At 33.7% G+C, this 22634-nt stretch overlaps 1 protein-coding gene across 13 annotated transcripts in view; it reads right to left on the bottom strand.

Moving 5' to 3' along the window:
* Positions 1-22634, bottom strand: part of BAZ2B (bromodomain adjacent to zinc finger domain 2B) — a 297378-nt gene that overhangs the window by 198748 nt on the left and 75996 nt on the right. For all 13 annotated transcript variants that reach the window (XM_082395173.1, XM_082395167.1, XM_082395172.1 and 10 more), the window contains exon 2: positions 9000-9042. The gene's annotated coding sequence lies outside the window, so the exon portion shown is untranslated. The remainder of the gene's footprint in view (positions 1-8999; positions 9043-22634) is intronic.

Raw genomic sequence — 22634 nt, 5'->3', positions numbered from 1 at the left:
GATGAGAGTTTTTGAAGAAGTTAACTAACATTTCTAGCTTGAATGGCTGAGTAGATGTTGATATCACTGATCAATACAGGCAATACATAAAGAGGGAAAGGTTTCTGGGAAATTGGAAGAGAATGAGTTCAACTTTTAGACATCCTGAATTAGTGCCTGTGGGATGGCCAGGTACCAATGTCACATACAGAGCTGGAAATAGGGGGTCTAAAATTTAAAAGAGAGGTCTGTGGGCAGGAAATAAAGATCAAATGTTGACAGGAAAGGGAGCTCAGTGAAGGTCACAGTTGTCATAAAAGATTACAAGACCACTTGAAGAATGAATTGGCATTGGAGAAAGAAAGGTAACAGCACTTCAAGAAAAGGAAATGATGTTCGGGAAAAGACGTGTAGACAAAATCATTGCTACACGTTGTGGCTATAAGACTGTTCTGACTAGCAAACAAACTGTGTTGGAAAAATAGATGGAAATGAAGTTACATGGATAGAACAAGGCTAACTCTGAATGGCTTTGAAATTTAGGGATTTAGGTAATTTAAAAATTAGGTAATTCAATTTTTTTAAAAAAATAATTTTATGAAAGTTTAGTTTATTTATTTGTTTATGGCTGCATTGGGTCTTCATTGCTGTGTGCAGGCTTTCTCTAGTTGCGGCGAGCAGGGGCTACTCTTCTCATTGCAGTGGCTTCTCTTGTTGCAGAGCACAGGCTCTAGGCACGCGGGCTTCAGTAGTTGTGGCATGCAGGATCAGTAGTTGTGGCTCGGGGGCTCTAGAGCGCAGGCTCAGTAGTTGTGGCACATGGGCTTAGTTACTCCATGGCATGTGGGATCTTCCCGGACCAGGGCTCGAACCTGTGTCCCCTGCATTGGCAGGCATATTCTTAAAAGACACGCCACCAGGGAAGTCCCGGTAATTCAATTTAAATAAGAAATAGGAATACTCTGAAGAATTTAGCAAGACAACTGAACTCTATATTGTGTCAATGTTATACAAAAATCTACCATAACAGATCGGAAAAGTAGAAAATGTAGTTGCCATATTATTCTAGAAGATTTAAATTTATGCCGGTTTTACTTCTGGCCAAGCTAAAGGGAACACTCCCTAGGCACTGTGGCTTCAGGCCAATACCCAAAAGGAGGGAGATGGTGTCTGTAGTACCTTCCCATATCCCTCTCCATTCCCTTCTCTTTTCTCTCCTCTTCCCTGGGAAACCGATGCTCTCAAGCTGCCCTAACTATATAAAACTACGTTTTTGCAATCATGCACTGTCATGCTCCCTGAAGCACTCTTGTTACATCTCCACCTTCAGTTCTAGCCTGCCATGAAACCTTCATTCTCCCACTGGCACCCTACAGATCCTTTGATTATCTAATTAAAGTAATTCATACAACACTGTAAGTGACCAAAATCCTACAGGACATTTAATTTAAAAATAGGAATCTGTTAACTTATATGAATTTCAAATTGTTAAAATGTATATTGCCTATATTGTTTTCTATATATTTATCCATTCTAGTTCAACTGAACAGATTATCAACACTAAGAGGCACACTTGCATAGGCCAGTTTTTGCATAAATATCTGCTGTGCTACTACTGGGGATAAGGCATTGTAATAGACTCTAAGGGGACTGCAAGAATTAATAAAACATAATCTATGGCTTTACTAGACTGTAAGGACTTTACAATCTAATAGTTGAAACAGCCAAACACACAACTCATCTCATACGGCAGATAAAGGCTCTATAAGAATGTCTCTGAAACTTAGGTTATGTATAAATCCTCATAAAAGGAGAAAAAAAATGTATTGTGGACACGTGTTGACACATTAATTAAATTATTATGTTACTGAAATACCTAGAAAAGTAAAACTATGGATAAGGATAAACTCTTCTTCTTGCTTCCAGATCTTATTCAAAAATAGTATCGAAACAAATTTACAAAGTGTGCATATAAAAGCTACAAAACTAATTTCTGATTGTTATCAATATGATTTTCTAATTGTTATTGGATTTCTAACTGTTATCAATATGATGTTTTTGCTAAAGTAAAATCATTGTACTCAACATGAATATGGTACTGACTGCTATTTCCTCATTATTTTCCAGTTACCTTTGAGTTTGGCATGTGTATCCTATGGTCTAGCGTTCGCTGAACAATTTAATATTCCACCATTTCTTTCTACTCAAACTACTACAAAGCTACAATTTAGTTCACTCTGATGTCACCTGGCCTTCACTTGGTACAAATGAACCGTTTGTACATATCAAATCTATTTTTGTTCTTTTCTTATTAAACTGACATAATTAAATACAATCATAGCCCTGAAAGTCGATGGCAGTGACTGTTTATAAGGTAAGCATCCCAGATGATCCAAGAATATTTCTTTTATATTAATGTTGAACTTTGTAAGTTCTTATGGCAAACTCTCTCTCTCCCCCACAGAGAATATATCTACATACTCAGGAGGTCCAAGGACTCCACTGTTGAAGAACAATGCTGTGATAGAAATAACAAATACCAGACAGGCAGAAATGATGGGGAGAGTAATTCCAACTGCAGAGGTTTCATGCAAGAGGCAACATTTGAGGGGAGCTGTAATATTTGAGTTTAGTGCCAAGTGTGTATGATCGACACTGCAAATATGAAACAAACTAGAGTAAAAAAAAGATACACAGGAATATTCATTAGTAAAGGCAATAAAGAGACAATAATTATGAATTTTATGAACAAAAGTTGAGGACTTTTTCCTGAGAAGAAAGAGAATCAGATAATAAAATTGCAAGTATTATAAAAATAAATGGCATACTTTGCACATGGAAAAGTTTACACATAGTATCTTATATTATGATGGAAATGTACCTATTGATATAATGTTTTTAAAATATTTTTAAATATACTCACATAAGGAGAGCATCAGGAATATTTGTATTAGTTAGATTTTTTTAAACATCTATGACATGCTAATTTTAGGTACCCTTTTGATGCAATACAATAAGAATTTTTCCATTTATATCAAAATATTTTCTCCTCCACAGTTTATCATTTGTGTATTTATAGAAAAAGAATGAAAGAGTCAAATAACATAATCCCATAACTCAGTCTATAACACCCTCTTCTCATCTCTAAAACAGTTTCTGTAGACTATACTTGTATTTTATCTACTCCTTGACTAACATTTCAATGAATGTACATCTCACAGCAGATGTGTGCATTAGTGTTCTAGAAAGTGTGAGAGGAAAAGAATAATGTATTAACCAGATTAACTTTCAAGTCACTTTAATTCATAAAACACTGACCTAGTGGTCTAGGTGCTAGACTCTTTGCTGATTACAATTTAAAAACACCAAACCAAATTAGAAAATTAGTTTTTCTTTTATATTCTCTCATGCCTCTATAATTATTTCTAAGATATATTAAGGTTACTGTATTTTATATTTTTAGGCAGATTTATTAAATAGTAGCTCATTTAGAGTTTTCAGATAAGAACTAATCTTTAAACCAAATGAGTGTGTAACATTGTATACTTTTACTTGTTCAAAGAAGTTCAGTTGGGTCTCTGCAGCAGGGTGTCATTTCCATCTATAGGTACTCATACTAAGAACACCATGCATGCTTTTACCTGCATTAATGTTAAAACAGTGCAACTTTTTGGTGAGGTGCAATAGGAGATGGAGGTTTCTTTTCTCCAAATACACACTTAGGAATAGCAATGGAAAGTTGATTTGTATGAAGTAATTTAAATGGCTGCTATACACTAACTTTGAAGATACTCTTCACAATTCAGACTCTAGAAAAACAAAATTTTTACTAGTTTATAACTTTGATATTAGATTTTTAAAATTTAATATTTTAGATGTAGTCATTGGCATAAAGTATGGAAATTCTTATATAGACTTTTACTTCTGGTTTGATCACTGTTATTATATTTTACCAAAGATATTTTAAATTTGACTATAACTCTGTTTTTGGTATTAGAAAAGTAGAAAAATAAAGATCAGACAACACATAGCAGACTTGTTCTTAAACGGTTGATTTTTGTACTTTCCAAATAACGACTTAACTAACACACTGGGAAAGACACTTGACTCTTCTGAGTCTCAGTTTAGCCATCTGTAAAATGTAATAATATGTCCTCTAAAATTGTTAAAGGCTCAAATAGAAATCACCTAGTATCTTAATCCTTGAATAAATAAATAATAGTTTTGTTCTTCCTTCCTAAATGCGTGTATAAAAATATATTTATTTTAAAAATATTTAATGGAAAAACCATAAGTAATATTAAAATTATTAACATTAAAAGAAACTTCGTTAGGTACTTAGCACTTACCAAACTTCTTGGTTTGTAAATTCCTATAAGATCTGACCTTTAGGCTCATTTACTTCCTCAAATTTTACATTTCAACAATATTGAACTAAAATAGTTGCATGTCCCTGAACATACGTTCTTTCCAATCTATGTGCCTATTTTCTTTCTGGATTCTCTTCTAACTCATATCTCAAAAATCTAGCCTAAATGTCTCCCCTCTCTTTAAAGATTTCCCTAGTCTCCTCTCCTAGACAGAGTGAGTGAATCATTCCCTTTTGTATTCTCCTCCTAAAATTGAAGCCATCAAAAAAGTGACAACAGAGTCCAAGAAAAATAAATGAAATGTAAACAAATCAAAGACATTTAAACAATGGCATAAACTTTGTAAAATTATCTTGATGTAATCAGGATTAATTTTGGCCACCAGTGACAGAAAGCCAAAACTCAAGTGTCTTACAAGACAGAAGTTTATCTCAGTCAAGTCAAAGATGTAGACAGGTCAGTGCAGGCAGGGTGACATCCTGAAGTTATCAGGGACTTTCCATCTTATTGCTTTGCCCGTTCTTAGCTTGTGGTTTCCACTCATTGTCCAATTATCATGCCCACATCTCAGGAAGCATGGAGGAAGGGGGAAAAATAGGGTGTGCCCCCCTTCCTTTAACAATACTTTCTGCAAGGTGCACACAGTACTACTGCTTATGTATCTCTAGCCAAAACTTAGTCACATGACCACATTTAGCTGTAAGAGAGACTGAAAGTGATATTTTTATTCCAGGTAAGTGATAGGCTGGGAACAAAACTAGTAGACGGAGAAAATTCATATTAGGGTACAAGAATCAGTCATTGCCATGCTTGTTTATATCTTATCTGTGGTAGGTACCTAGCTGACATTTAAAATTTACTGTCTAACACCAATATTTCTAATAGTGTGTACACTGTAAAATTATATAGTAATTTCTTCCAAATTTGGATTTTTAAGTTAAATATTTCTATTGGTAGAGATAAATCTCTATGAAATTTAAATAATATTCACAATAAAATTACCAAAGGAAAAAAAGAAATTTTAATAAAAACAGGAAAAGCCATTTTATTTTAAAAGTTGCTTTGTAACAAGTTACTAAATATGAAGCAAAATGTTAAATAAGAATATTTAAAATAAAATATAGCCACTGTATTAATAAAATTACATATAAACAAAACCGCACGTAAGCAAAATTGCATGAATACTCTCAGAGAAGATAGAGGATTTGGGGAGATTTGAGAAGAAAAAAGTCTATGAGTTATTTTATTATACTTCCTACAAATGCCATTCAGAGATTTTTAATCAATTAAGAGGTGATCACGAGACAGAAGTAAAAATTATAATAGAATAAAGCAAAACCAGGTTTGGATCAAGATCGCACACTATGTGACTTTGGGCAAGTAACTTTACAGATAGATGATGATGACTATGACAAGGGGTCAACAGAATTCACCATGTCAGCCTCTGTGCTGCGCTTTTATTATAAGCATTTTTTCATTTAATATTCACAACACTCCTGAAGTATAAACATTACTCTGCTTTAGAGAGAAAAAAACTGGATCTTAGACTATGTAAACTGACTCAAGATCAAAACAGCTATATAAATATTACAGTACAAACTTAAAGGTTTTTCTGACCCAGTTCCTCTTCTTAACCATTATGCATGTTACTTCCCTTCAAATTCTCTGGATGTTGGTTTTCTCATCTGTTATATAAGGGGAATGTAGCACAACCTAAACTTTTCTAAAGTTCATTCTGGCCTTTTAAGATATTGGTATTCTAGTGAGGTCTGACTCTCCCCACCCCCAAAAAAGCACACTGTATCAATAGATCTAATCAGCCTCCTTGCTGGAACTTATGTAAGTCAACAAAGTTATCATTACTATGTGTAATGTAGAAAGTAAAAATCCATACATTAAAACGTACAGATGAAAGGATCACAATGTGTAAGTTAAGGTAAATCTGGATATATCCCTGATCTTTATAGTTGATGCCCTACCCCTCTCATATCAATAAAGGAGTAAACCATAACGTTAAACAAGTAAGAGCGAAGAAAGGTAACTAATGTTTATAAAAATCCTTTTAAATATATGCATAAATCATTTTCTGCAGATACTGAGGCACAAAGAGGCTGACTTGCTAAAGGTCATATACACAGTATACAGCGGCATCAGTACTTGAACTCACTCTGGTTCTAAAACCTATGCTCTTTCCTAACTACCCTGCTTCCTATGGTTCAATTTTGGATATGCATGTATTAATATCCTTGTTTCAATTTTAATATAAGAAAACTAAAGATACTAATTAATTTAGTTCTTTCTGGGGTATTTACGATTACTAGCAAACATTTGCAAAATACTCATTTGCTGAGTACAATTTGAAAATACATATTAAAATATGCAGAGTACAAAGGAATATATGTTATCAGTTACATAAGAGTAATAAAAATTAAGCATTACCAAACTACTAAGGAGGGAGAATCACTTTCAATTAGGATGATTAGAGAAGGCCTCAAAGAGATGATTACATATATACAGGGCATTAGAAGGGAGGTTTGATTTCATCAGGAGAAATAAAAGCCTGAAAAGGAAAAAGAATATTCTAGGAAAAGGGAATGACATGAATATACGTATGGAGACAAAATGTATACTCAAGGTGGAGTATGTAGTTCACGTTGTATAGAATGTAGGATTCTTCTTCTTGAATAATAGGATATTTGTCTGGGAAATATGTTAGAGCCAAACTGAGGAGGGGTCTTGAATACCAAGTTAGAAAGTCTGAATTTGGTCTTATAAGAAATGGAAAGTCACTAAACATCTTCAGGTAGAGAAATAAAAGAATCAGAGCAACGCTTTAATAAAGTTCAACTGAGGATCACATATAGGCTTCAATAGAATTGATGATGGCCAGGAAGAAAAGAGATCATTTAGAAGATTGTGACACTTCACAGCAATGTAACATAAGGAGTAAAAACAGATATTCTCCTGAGTTCTGAAAATTTCTGAAGAAATAAAATATATAAGGTGTATATTATATATGAATACTCCAGCTCCAGCTCTGAAACAATCTATAATAGCCCCTTCCTAACCACAGCATTCTACTCTTTTAGTTCTTTATCATCTCATTTCACCAGATTATCTACCTGTGACTAGTCCTTTCTCCATTTTCTCTGAATATATCAGCCCTTCCCTGGCCTCATTTTATTCCAGTCCCATGGTCAACACTTGAACTACTCTCTCAATACCCTCAGCCTGAATCAATGATGAAATCTACCCTCTTCTTGACTCAAGGGGCTAGAGAAAGCCTCACAACCCAGACATTATTACACAGGGTTTCTATTATCAGTCACTTATGAAACTCTCAAATGAATACTTCTTAATTTTCAACTTATTTAACATTTGGTAATATTGAACACCACTTCTCTTCCTGAAATTCTTGAATTCAGAACAGTTGCAATAAGTGTTCTCTTAATATTACCCTAAAAATGTACTGAGAGTTAGCATTTTTTAATTTAAAAAAAACACCTTTTTCATCCAATGCTAATTTTAACTTCCTTGATTACAAAACATTAGATGCAAAACAGAAGGTTACTACAGAAATATGTTAATATTTTGTTGTAAACCATTCAGTTAGGGCAATAAAGTTCTGATTAAGAAAAAACAAACAAGCAAAGAGCAACAAATCAGAGATACCTAAAATGCTCCCTTAGGAAAATGAACATGCCATAAACATCTGTAGACTCAATGATGATGATAAAGCCTTTAAAAATAAAATAAAAGTTGTTTCTGGCCTCTCTGAAAAATGTTAAATTTAACAAATGTACCAGTTTTCCAAAAAAATGTTAAAACATTAAGATTTTATATACACAGAATAACATTTCTGATAATTACTGCTTCTAATGAACAATTAAAACGGGATTTAAGAAGCAGAATAACTGAGTAAATAATTTACTCAATTTTTTTCCTCTGTTATTTAAAAGGAGTTTTCAAAAATGCTGTAAAATTTCATTACTGCAATTCAGATTTTAATAGTTAGAGTTTTCTAATAATGTAGATCAAGGCCTTGGATAAAGTTTTTCTCTAAGTAACATACTTCCTTATACACAGTAGAAATTAACACTTTAAATAAAATTAAAGCGGAAAAGTTCAGTTTCTTAAGAGAACTATCCTTTTTAACAACTCTCCATATTTGGAAGACTGTTTATAAATCATTTAAATATCAATGAAAAATTTAATCAAGAAGTCTAAGAATGCTTTCAATGCTGTTTTCACAGTCTTTCCTTAATATGCGATTACAGTCCCAAGTAATTTTATTTTTGTAATATTTTTCCTAATGTGAAGTCACCTTAAATGTTTCATGCCATATTTTAATAAAAACAAAAACTAAAAAAGATGATGTTCAGATTATGATTCACACTGAAATATGTTAGTATAATTAGGCATATAATTTCAGTTATAAATTAAGTGTAATTTTCATTTAAAATGTTTTAAAATCATTTAAAGAAGTATTTAAATAACTAGAGTGTGAGATGCGAATCATTAAATGTAAACATTCATTTGGCTCTTGAAAGAAAGAATAACAATTTAAAATCATAAATATTTTCTAACTTAATTCTCATTCTCAGAGAAAACAAAACATCCTTAAAAGCTTAATTATCATTTTAGTCTTACTGTGATCAATGTGGTCAATCTTGTGACATCACTGTTGAGAAATCTGCAATAAGAAAACAGAAATAGCATTCAGCTGAATCATACTTGAGTAAGTAATTTCAGAGACTAAAAAGTTTGTTTAGAATATTTGTCTTTCTTGATGCCATAAGTCATATTTAAATTAATCTAAAATTGTCAGGAAAAGTACAATTGGCATGACACAAATAAGCATAAAACACCTGGAGTTTATTTATAAGTCATTATTTATTATAGTATGGTAAATTATGTTTTGTTATAATCAACAACACCCCAGGGTTAACATAATATAACATATTAGTAAATAAACTATAGGTCATTTGGGTTAGTTTTATTTGTTTTCAAATATTTACCGAGAGGAGAATCACAGTGTCTTAAATATACTACAAAACAAAAGACAGCCAGGTATTGTTTACCTTTTTCTCTATGATTAGAGTAGCAGTGCAGTCTATGGCCAGAACATGATCTACTTATTATCAATTAATAGGAGAAATTGCTTCGTGCTAATCCTTATGAACAGTGTCAAAACTATTAAAGATTGAAAATATCATTGGAAAGGAACTATACACTATAAACCCAGGGGAAGTTATAAGTTAAACTATTTCCTAAACTATATATGGGTTAGAGTTCTTATTCCTGTCAAATCTAAGCTTTTAGAAACTTCTTAATTAACAAGGTATGATTTAATTTAAGGTGAACTTTTAAATGTTTAGTGTTAAAAAGTAATACAATGTTAATGGTGTTTTAAGATTCATAATTAGCTTTCATGTGTTATTTCATCAGATCCTCATAACAATTCCTTCAAAGAAGTGGGAAAGAGGTATTTCTCATTATATACTCAGGAAAATAGATATTGGAGAGGATACATGACTTGTCCAAGCACACAGAACTGAGTTTTCCTTGGTTCCTTTTTTATCTCACACCTCCCATCCAATCTATCCTGCCAACCATTCTTCCTCATTCTATCCTTAATTCAAAACACTTATTACTGCTTTTTACCTCACTAGTTCAAGATATTGCTCTCCAATATTACTATTATAGTCTCCCTACTTCTATTCTTAACTTAGCAACAAATAAATCAGCTCACAACACTCCCTTACTCAAAACTGTCCAAAGGCTTTTCCATCACTTAGGATAAAATCCATAATGCCTACCATGGCCTATTAGTCCCTCTGTCACGTGGTCTCCTGACTACATCTCCTGTCACTCTCTCTCTACTATGTTCCAGTCACAATGACCTTTTTGATACTCCCCAAACATACCAAACTTGTCCCTCTTCAGGGCCTTGACATTTGCTGTCCTCTCAGCCTGCAGCAACTGTTCCCCATATCTTTGCAGGACTGGCTTTCTCATTTCATTCAGGTCTGATAACAAATGCCACCTCCTCAGAGAAGCCTTCTCTTCTCACCAGAGACTGTTTTCAGCTGTAAGCTGCATGAGAGAAGATCACTGGAGCACTAGTATAACAGCTGGAACCCAACAACTACTCAAGAAAGAGCTGCTGAATGAATGAGTGAACAATTACTTACTGATTTCCTACTGCATCCAGCACTATGCCCAGAGGGATATATAAATAAAAATGCTTACAATTTCTATTTAAGGAAAATATGCCATAACAACTGTGTATACATTTAAAAAAGTCACTGCAGGGAGATTTTGGGAAGCTCAAGAAAAAAAAAAAAAAAGGCAAAGCGGGGTTGGTGTGAAAGTGGGTGTAGTGAGTTAACAGGTGTGATACAATGAGGGTCTGGATAGTGAAGATGAGTACAGAGAGAATGGGAAACCCAAGATACATCTTACATGGAGAAACAAGAGGACTTCATGCTAAGTTAAGCACAGGGATGAGGACAGCAGAAAAACATTACCAGGGACACAATGAAAGAAACCTGTAGTGGTAGGGTGAAGCGACTTTTATTTTGGACAGTAAGTAAGCCCAGTGTTACCACAGGCTATTCAAATGGAGACGCTTCTCAACAATGGGTAGATATTGCGATTTAGAATAGTCCAAGGTTTAAAAATCAGTCATATAAAAAGTACAATTCAAGCCAAGAGAGTGGATGAGTTTACCAAGGGAATGAATATAAAGAAAAGACAAGACTGTCCAACAGAATTTGGGGGATACCTATAAATAAGGCTCATGGGAAGCAAGAGAGGTGACACTGTGTGGTGTTTTGTTATGTTTTAAGTCCAACAAATAGAGAAATGGAAAACACACTGAAGGCAAAAGAGGAACGATTTCTAAGGAGGAGAACGTGTTAGCTTTAAATGATGCATGGAGGGATAGAATATAAGACCGGAAACTTATTCTCTCCAAATTATCTACGTTCCCACCATATCAAATCAGATCAGAAAAAGGCTACATAGATGGGACGCATTACTCTCTGTATCCAAAGACCTGCCTTCAGTGAACTCCTTCCTAGCATTATGCTTTCAACTTCAATCAATACAAAACAAAACAGGCTTGTGATGGTAAAGAGTCAATAAAAAGGCTTGTGAAAGAACCAAATATACTTTCTATAAAACTCTGTAATTAAGAAAGCTATTAAATATTCTTAAATAGTTACATTCAAATAATATAAATAACTGAATAAAAAGATAAATGTTCCATTTTATTGTTTATTTTCTTGGACAAAAACAAGATAATTAAGACTAAATCTATAATTTAAAACGCATACTTGATTTAAAGCCCTAATCCTTAGAGTATAAAAGCCTAGTAAAGGCATTCCTTCATCATGGTAGCAATTTTTACACATAACTTACTGGATATTTGCAAATGCATGAGGAAAAAAAAAATACATGAAATTAAAACGACACTAGAGGTTAAAGTCAGACAAATCTTAGGGCTTCTCATATAAATCCTGGGTGGCTTTTACAATGAAAAGGTAATTCTTTAAAATCATCTTGAAACTAGGAAATATATTCAAATTAGACATATAAAAAGTAATATTACATTTTATGAAAACATAATTCAACTAATGTACTGGTTATGTAATTTTCCCCTACCAGACACCATCTTAGTAAATACGCACAGAGAAAATCTCAACTATATTTACCAGTTTACCAACTATATTTACTATGTTTCCAGTAATTAGCATGTAACTATCTCTATTTTTCTTCTTCCTCTGCCCCCAAATGGAAGAAGTCTTTCCTTATCTAATCAATTTTAGCATACTCAAGACTTTACCTTCACTTGACAACCTTACATACGTTTCAATATATACAACGTAAGGATATTTATCCCTACCAACCAAGCTTATTGAAAAGATTCAAAGGAATAAATGAATAAAAAATCTACTGGCTTTTTCTCACTCTATTCAATCTGGACATGGAAATATATGCTAATTAACCCTAAAATTCATTTAAAGTAATAGTCACTAAAATATTTAATCATTAATTTATATATCAGTTTAATGTTTTCTCTGTGTTCTATGCTCATTTCAAGGTGTAGTTATATAATAAAAATTATCTCTAAAATTTACATATGAAAAGTAATCTCATAAACCATATGCTACTGGTAGGCTATTTCAGTGTTGCAATCTTGGACTGTAGACATGGAAATTCTGTCTTTATCATTCTCTTTTTAGAGAATCACAACTATGCACAATTTGGCATAAGTTTTTAAGGTAAATAACAAACTTTATAAAAATCTAAACATGCTTCTACCATCATCTAGCTATTTCAAACCTGTCTATTTTTATTATTATTTTTATTACTTGGGGAAATTACTTGGTAGGAAAAAAATCACATGCTTCGATAAGCAATACTTTAGGGGGGAAGGATACTTGTAAATAATAGGAATCTATAAAATTGCAGAAACTGGTAAAAATGTGATCTACCACTAATGGAATACATATCAATATCCACGGGATGTGGGTCCCACAGATAAGGGAAACCTGACTGTACTATGCCACTTTATATAAGAGACTTGTGCATCTACAGATTCTGGTACCTGTGGCAGGTCCTAGAATCAATCCCCCACTGATATCAAGGGACAACTCTATTCTATACAGAGCTGTGCAATGGAACTTAATGCAATAATGGAAAAGTTTACTATCTGCACTGTCCAATACCTAGCCCATAGCCAAATGTGGCTACTGAGTACTTGTAATATGGTTAGTGTGACTAAGGAACTGACTTTTAAATATTAACTAATTTAAATTTAAAGTATCCACATGTAGCTAGTGACTACCATATTAGCACAACTAGGCATTTCTGAAACTATACTAAGATCAAAGTGTAAATGATCCTCCTAAAATATTTGAAAATTTATTTTCTCTGTTTTGTTTTAGACATAGGGAAAAAAACCCTCAACTGTGTTGGGCAGAATATGTTCCATTCAGGAACAGTGCTCCAAATTTGGAGGGAAATTATTTTATCTTCAAATAACTTTCAAGTTTATGTTGGGTGGAAAAGAAGGTTTACTTTATTGCAGAATTCTTAATGTACCATAGTGCTTATAAGAGGAAATAGTCTTAGATTTTGGAGAACTGAGTTTTAAATCTCTTTAAATTTAAATCTAAATCAGCTGGGTAGAAGTGGTTTACTTCATTATTCATGCACTGTTATGACTAAAACCTCAACAGAACTTAGAAAAAAAAGAAATTTGGGGCTTCCCTGGTGGCGCAGTGGTTGAGAATCTGCCTGCCAATGCAGGGGACACGGGTTCGAGCCCTGGTCTGGGAAGATCCCACATGCCGCGGGGCGGCTGGGCCCGTGAGCCACAATTACTGAGCCTGAGCGTCTGGAGCTTGTGCTCCGCAACAAAAGAGGCCGCGATAGTGAGAGGCCCACGCACCGCGATGAAGAGTGGCCCCCGCTCGCCGCAACTAGAGAAAGCCCTTGCATGGAAAAGAAGACCCAACACAGCCAAAAATAAATAAATAAATAAATTTTTTAAAAAAAGAAAAAGAAATTTCTTTTATTAACAATTTTAATAGTTCTGATCCTTGGGAACCTCTTTTGCCAACAATTATTTTCCCTTTCTTATTATGTTTTAAGAAAAAAACGAGCAAGCTTTAACAACAAGACAAGAGTTTTAACTAAGCACGTAATACGGTATGTATGAAAGAAGCCTGCCGTCTAGTCTAGAGTGGGCATATAAATAGAAGACTTTATATAACATTAATAGAAGTTTGGTTAAGCAGTTTTGTCAAATTATAAAAACACCAATCAATTTAGATACTTTATCTACAAGCAACAAAGCTCTAAAGTGATAGAAATCATTTCCTGACCCATACAAACAGTTGACTATGTTGGTGTCCGGCTAAAAGTTGTTTTTCTGATTTCATGGGAGGAAGACATAGAAGGAAAGAAAACAGGCAGCTTGAATGGATAGTTCCAATTCCAAGCAGTATTTTGGTGCATAATACTCACTGAATGCTTTCTATCCTCAGTTTCACCTGTAGGTCTAAGCAGGGTATTCAGTAAAATATTAGATGTGCATCTTCCCTTAATGTTCAGAGAAGCTGTGAAGGCCGGAGTTCCAATGATTCCTGCCACTGCACATTAATCCATGCAAATTAATCTAATCCATCCCAGATACCAAGGGACGACTGTAATTCAACACCTGCTGTTAGAAAATAACCAGAGCCCACTATCTACACTAGAGATACCCAGGAAGTTAAAAAGTGATTACACTATAGCCTCCCAAGAGAAGTCTAGAAATAAAACAAATGATAGTTTCTCATTTTAAAACACCAAACTTTGTCATATCACAACCTAAAACAAAGTGAGCTTCCCCTTAAGAGAACTGCTTTAAGTATTAAAGAAAACCAAAAGCAGAAACAAAAAAGTTGTACATCTCTTTAAGTTCTTAAAGAGATGATTTACCAGGATTCTAACTTTTTGTCACTCTTTCCGAACTACTACTCTCTTCAGCTAAACTACTTCATACTCTGGTAAAACCAAATATAAACAGATGGCATTTTAAAAAGTACTTCTTGGAGAAAACTCTAATTTGAAAAGATACATGCACCCCAATGTCCATAGCAGCACTATTTACAATAGCCAAGAAATGGAAGCAACCTAAATGTCCCTCTATAGATGAACAGATAAATAATATGTGGTACATATATACAACAGAATACTACTCACCCATAAAAAAGAATAAAATAGGGACTTCCCTGGTGGCACAGTGGTTAAGAATCTGCCTGCCAATGCAGGGGACACAGGCTTGAGCCCTGGTCCAGGAAGATCCCACATGCCGCGGAGCAACTAAGCCCATGCCCAACAAATACTGAGCCTGTGCTCTAGAGCCTGCGAGCCACAATTACTCAGCCCATGTGCCACAGCTACTGAAACCTGCGCACCTAGAGCCCGTGCTCTGCAACAAGAGAAGCCACTGCAATGAGAAGCCTGCACACCACAACGAAGAGCAGCCCCTGCTCGCTGCAGCTAGAGAAAGCCAGCGTGCAGCAACAAAGACCCAATGCAGCCATAAATAAATAAATTTATTTATTTAAAAAAAAAGAATGAAATATTGCCATTTGCAGAAACATGGATGGACCTAGAGACTGTCATACTAAGTGAAGTCAGACAAACATGGTATGATATCACTTATGTATCTATATAAGTGGAATCTAAAAAAATGATACAAATGAACTTACTTGAAAAACAGGAATAGACCCAAAGACATAGAAAACAAACTTACGGTTACCAAACAAGAAAGAGGGGAGAGGGATAAATTAGGAGCTTGGGATTAACAGATACACACTAGTATATGTAAAATAGATAAATAAGGTCCTTCTGTATAGCACAGGGAACTATACTCAATATCTTGTAATAACCTATAATGGAAAAGAATCTATATGTACACTTTGCTGTACACCAGAAACTATCACAACATCGTAAATCAACTATACTTCAATAAAAAATAAATATAAAATAAAACAGCACTTCTTGTATTATCAGTGATTTTACATTTCTTATAAAATAAAATTACATTTCCATAAATTACTAAAATATATCAATAATTTCACTATCCTTACTACAAAAAGCTGTCATTCCCTCAAAATATATCATATCCTTCATTTGCAACACTTGTCCTTACTGTTCTGTGTGATTGAAACTTCTCTAGAAGAGTTATAATTCCCACAGGTTACCTTACAAAATTTTTAGACAACTAACATAAGCCTCACTACACTGAAGTTTAGCTAGAGCTCAGATGGCAACTTTATAATTTTGCTGATAATAAAAACCACGCAAACAAAGCACAATTGGCTATTAAACTTGGTGAATTGTTTTTTAATTTAAGTATATATAAAGCTGTGTGTTTTTCTAAAGTTTACCACCCTATTCTTTCAACACTAATTAGCACCTCTCAAAATCTTTACTCCCTCTTCATGGGTTTCTGCTTTAGAGCCATAAATGGGCATCCAGTAGAGGAAGAAAGTGGTAGCCCTGTCAAGAGGTGTTGAAACACTCTTGAGGCTAATATGTACACAATATCCAAAAATGAACTAATCACTTGGATGAAGTAATATAATGAAGGGCTTCATTTGAGGAAAATTGTATGCTGTTTTGGCTGTATTTTTATTTCTCTAAGTTTTTTAGGGAATTCAACTCAAATTGTAGCAATAGAGAGGTAAAGCCTTTAGGAATTACTATTAACTAAACTAAAATACATTATTTGAATATAAATTTTGGGGAAATTTTAGTTTTTATCTAAATTAGAGTCCATCTCAGTCTTGTCAACAAATGCCAAACCAATAATTTGCCACTGATAAGATTGCCTTGAAAAAGCTACTTGAACAGGCTAGCAATCAAGACAAACATAAAGCTCGTAGTTTTATAAAGGTTTCATATACCATACCTAAAAGACTTAAATGAAACTATTCCACTCCAAACCTTCAAAGATCCAATTCAGATTATGGCCATGAAGACTTGGTGAAGCAATTAAGCAATCTAACAACATACAATCAAAAAAATGTATTTCATTAGATATAACAAATAAAGTTGCCATCACTAATAAATACTAGATTTCAGATAATACATATTTTACTCTTTTCTATTAAAAGAACTTTGCTATGAATATTTAGGGATATTAAGTAATCATTACTGCTATTTTACTTTTCCTGAGAATTCTTAGAATGATTTCATCATAAAAAAGAAATCTGGTCTAATGCTTTCAACAGGGACTACATTACCCTGGTCCACTTTCAAAATTTTGGCATACATGCATAAGATACCTTAGGCAATCTCTTAGTACATCAGTTTGCCATGCCATAATTATCTACTTCACAAGGATGTTGTGAAGTTTTAGTTAATTATGCTTATAAAATTTTTTGAGGTATACAGATGAAAGAGAGGTGTAAGGCTCAGATCCAATTAATTGCTATGTACTTGATGAAAAAAATGACACTTAAAAGCATTTATTAGTAACAACATGGATGAGATGGAGAAGGCTTGGGGAGGAATAAGTTTGGCGATGGTGGTAGTGATAGTGTTAAGAAATCAAGAATTTGGTTTTGGCAAAGTACCCAAGTGAAAAGTTTCAGAAAAAAAAATGACATGATTGACTGTGACAATGCTGCTGGGAAAACACTTAAACTAAGGACTGAGAAATGACCGTTGGATTTAGCTAGATAAACTTCACTGGTGCCCATGACACGAATGTTGTCATCAGAGTGGTGTGGACACAAGCACTGACTAGGATAAGTAAAGCAGAGAAAGTGCAATGAGGATGTAGAAGCAGCATATATGGACAACTCTTTGAAGGGGTTTTGCTATAAAAAACTGTAGAGAAAGAGCACTGTAGCTTGAGGGGGATGTGGGACCTTGAAAGGTTTTTGTATTAAGATGCAGGAATACTACAGCATGTTTATATGCTGATGAGATGGATTTAGGGAAGGAAAAAATGCTGATAGGGAAAATTACAAAAGCAAAATCAATGATTACTAAGCATCTAATAAATGTATAAATCTGTCCTTGCTGCTAGAAATGCAAAGATAATAAAGACATGAACTAATTTAATAATTCTATGGAAACTATATTAAAATGATAGGGGAAAATACCACATATAATTAAATTAAAAATCCTTTAGAAACAATATTATTTTGTAATAGAGGCTGCCATGTTAAAAAGATGAAAGCAATGTTGACATATTTTATGATGTGACAGCAATGTCCTTCTAAGCTATACACATGCAGCTGCACAGTATAAAAATAATGCCATACACAGCTCTTATTTGATTATGCACAGTGGGGCTTAAATAGGATCAATGTTAGACAAAAAGTACAGCCAGCAATTTCAGAAAACATCTCCACCGTATTTTCCCTTTTCCCTCCTCCGTATTGACCTATTTCCACTTTTGGATTTCCAGCACCATCCTATTCCATAACTTATCACTCTATTCAAAACAGAAAGCAATTCATATTATCAATCATTTATACAAATGTTTATCATTTCCAAAGTTCCATTCTTTTTGCTTATTACTTCCTACCATTTTCCCCTGCCTCCTTAAAAAAGTTAAAGCTTAGATAGTTATAAAGAATTTGAAAGTTATAAAGACAGTTACTAATTACATATTAGGGTAAATTAATCTAGATAAGTTACTCAAACACATTTGCACTTCAGGCTTTTTTCCCTCTAATTATAACATCCTTCATCTCTCTATATTTTTATACCCTGTCCTGTTCTAAAATATGAGGTAATAAAATAAGATGAGGTAATCTACTAATAAGGTACATAATATCCATAATAAAAATAAGAACCTGAGAGTGAAAAAAATAAGATCAGGCCAAGAGGTTAGTTTCAAAACTGCATGCCATAAAGCCCTGTACTCTTTGCTGCTGAAGGATGAAATATATGTCTTTGAGTTTCCTGATAACCAATGCAAAGAAGAAATGATTGTCATATGCAGCTTTTGCTTGTATATATTATTCACAGTACTCATAGAGTGAAAAGAAATAATTTTCTTAAAGAAAGCACAGCTCTTTTTGTTACTGTGACCTGAGGAAAGTCGTTCTATTGAGTCATCAAAAATATTCCAGCAATAAAAAAAATAATGAGTTTTTTTGGTGTTTTTTTGTTTGTTTGTTTGTTTTGGCCATGCCACATGGCTTGTGGGATTCTAGTTCCCCAACCAGGCATTGAACCCAGGCCGTCGGCAGTGAGAGCACGGAGTCCTAACCACTGGATCACCAGGTAATTCCCAAATAATGAGTTTTGAAGAACTATTTCTTTAACTTCCCTCAGAGATTGGCCATTGCCATCATACTAGAGAGCATTTTAGCAGCTAAAACAGCATGGTTCAAGTATGTCACACATAAGTTTAATTCAAGGATAAGATATGAACAATTCAGAGCAGTATTATACATGTTTCAGGTATTCTTCCGCCAAATATTAAAATTTTAGAAATCACAATGAATTTTTTAGATTGAGATACAATTCACATAAAATAAAATTCACCATTTTAAAGTGTACACTTCAGTGGTTTTAGTATATTCATAATGTTGTGCAACCATCACCACTATTTAATTCCAGAACATTTTCATCACCCCAAAAAGAAACACCATACCAATTAAGTAGTCATTACCTATTCTCCCCTCCACTCTCTCTTCCAGCCCCTGGCAACCACTGATCTACTTTCTGTCTCTATGAATTTGCCTATTCTGGACATCTCATATAAATGGAATCATATAATATGTGAACTTATGTGTGTGGCTTCTTTCACTTAGCACGTTTTCAAAGCTCATCCATATTGTAGCTTATATCAGTACTTCATTCTCTTTTATGGCTGAATAATATCCAATTATATGCACATTTTACTTATCCAGTCATCAGTTGATAGACATTTTGGTTGTTTCCACTTTTTGGCTATTATGAATAACACTATGAACATTCATGTACAAGTTTTTGTGTGGACATAAATTTTCAGTTCTCTTAGATATATACCTAGAAATGGAAGTTGGGTCATATGGTAGCTCTATGTTTAACTTACTGAATAATTGCAAAACTGTTTTCCAAAGCGGCTGTACCATTTTACATTCCCACAAACAGTATATGAGACTTCCATATACTCCATCCTCGCCAGCACTTATTTTTCATTGTTTTTGTCTTTTTATATTTCTTAGTAGATATGAAGTATTATCTCATTGTGGTTTTGATTTGCATTTCCTGATGTCTAATGATGTTGAGCACCTTTTCATGTGCTTCTTGCCATTTCTATAACTTCTTTAGAGAAATATTCAAATCCTTTGCCCAGTCTTTAATTGGGTTATTTATCGTTTTTGTTGTGGCGTTCACACTGTGAACACTGTTGTGTTCAAAATGAATTTTTAAAGATTGGCATCTGTTACCAGTTTTTAAATTAAGAGTGACAAACATAAAAGATTATAATTTGTGAAAATGAAGATGGCAGATCAAAAGTACTTTGAGACAGAATACACATCTCAATATCATAAGGATCTATTGTATAATATTAATGTCAACACTAAATCCTTGCACTGCTTGCGAATTCTCTTCCTCTTCACCATCAAATGTACTACCTAGTTAATGAACAGTTGATATCCATAAGGAGGCATATTGTTTTAACATTCAACAAAAACTGGCAATTGTCAAATAATCAGAAAAAAAGGGAGATATTAAAACAGCCTGCAGGAGTTCAAAAGAAACTAACAAAATAAATGGTTTACAGTCTGAAAAAGTAAAAGCACATAATACTTGCATGCTCACTGAGTTCTTATACAGACTGGAAAGCTTTAAAAAAATTAAAAGCTCTCTTATTTGGGGCTTTAAAAGCAATGCTGGCTTGATTTTTTTCGACAACGTCCAAGAATATGCCAGTGCCTGTATTACTCTAGTTTGAACAGGTAACGTTTTTCTTTAAAGTTCTAGGATTAGAAAAAAGTACGTTACTGATTATGAAACTAGTTAACCAGATTCAACCAGCAGTTGGAATTCATGATAAAAAGGATGGTGAAAAGAACACTTCTGAGTTTCCTGATTGTGATTATTAGGAGATGGAATTTGAAACAAAGATAATACTGAATTTGCTGGGAGTAGAGGACAAGATCATGAAAAGCTACTAAGCTTAATTACTTGAATATCTAAGTTTTATTAGACATACTTTTAATTCACTTCTATCATACTAAGTTTTATTATGCTACTTACTCTTTTTTTCCTTATATTAGGGTTTCCATGACCTAACCCCTCACATTACTTGGCATGCTCTCTGCTCTACCTAGTGACGCGCTGGCAGCATTTATCAAGTAACAATGAATATACATCATCATAACATCATAACAAATATGTCTTGCCTTATATCTCCAACATATATTTGTGATATTATCAGTGATACATAATCATTACATATTAATAACACCCAGTTTTGTTCTCAAAACAAGTTAAAAAGATGGTTTAAGTCAAAAAGAGATTCTTGGTCTTAAAACTGCTAGTGAATTAAACAAGCATAAAAGTTGTAATATTTCAAAGAGAATAGCTGCGTTTAGTTTCTAAAAAAATTGTGAAGTGAGTTATTCAAGGTGAAACAATGACTGTTTTTGGAGCAATCCAAAGAATAACCACATACTACAAAATGTGCACATTGTGTTCTTCCTTTTCCTATCATATACTTAAACAAAATGAGCAAAGAAGCTTCAATAAAAATATAAAACAGGGACTTCCCTGGTGGTCCAGTGGTAAAGAATCCACCTTCCAATGCAGGGGATGCATGTTTGATCCCTGGTTGGGGAACTAAGATCCCACATGCCGCAGGGCAAACCCTGCGCCACAACTGCTGAACCTGGGCGCCTCAACTAGAGAGCCTGTATGCTGCAAACTACAGAGCCCACGCACTCTGGAGCCCATGCGTCACAACTAAAGACAGAAAACTCGCATGCCACGACTAGAAAGGAGCCTGCGTGCTGCAACAAAAGATCTCGCCTGCCTCAATGAAGATCCCACATGCCACAACTAAGACACAATGCATCCAAAAAATAAAAATTAATTAATTAATTTTTTTAAAAAAGAAATGAGAGCAGTCTTGTGGGACTGCTTGAGGTCTTGAGACCTCAATCTACGGAATCTGTACTAACTCTGAATAGTTTGTATACGAATTGAATTAAATTCTTGGAGACCCAGTTGGTGTTGAAGAATTGGAGAATTCATTGCTCGTTTCTGGGAAAAAAACCCCAGTAATACTCAATACATTTATTTTTGGAGAAATGAATGAGTGAAAAGTAAATACAGAAGAAGTAAATCACACTTATTTATTAAAATGTATAGTCATTGTTGTGTCACTTTTTAGAGTTTGCTTTTCCTTTTTGCTATTCTTTTATGTTCAATTTTTCTATATAGATAATGTTTGCTTTTATCTTTAATAATTATTTTAACATAAGCACTCTCCTTTAAACTGAATATTACTTTCAAGTTCACCAAAACTTAAACCAAAGCGTATTATCAAAATCAAAATCAAAAACAAAAATCTGATTCTCCTTTATGAAAGAGAATCTAGCATGGATTTATATTCTTGTCTCATATTATTTACCATAGCAACTTAAGAATAAGAATTGTGTTTAAAAAATTTTCTTTTCCAGAGATTAGCAGAGTACTAAGGATATGAAGGGTACTTACTAACTAACTGGAAGAGAAAAGGAAATATTGCAAGAGAAAAAAAGTTAG

This window comes from Balaenoptera borealis (assembly GCF_965194805.1).
Source record: "Balaenoptera borealis genome assembly, chromosome: 6".
In the NCBI taxonomy this organism is placed as follows: domain Eukaryota; kingdom Metazoa; phylum Chordata; class Mammalia; order Artiodactyla; family Balaenopteridae; genus Balaenoptera; species Balaenoptera borealis.
The sequence above is the reverse complement of the archived record's forward strand: the minus strand, read 5'-3'. Positions and strand labels throughout refer to the sequence as shown.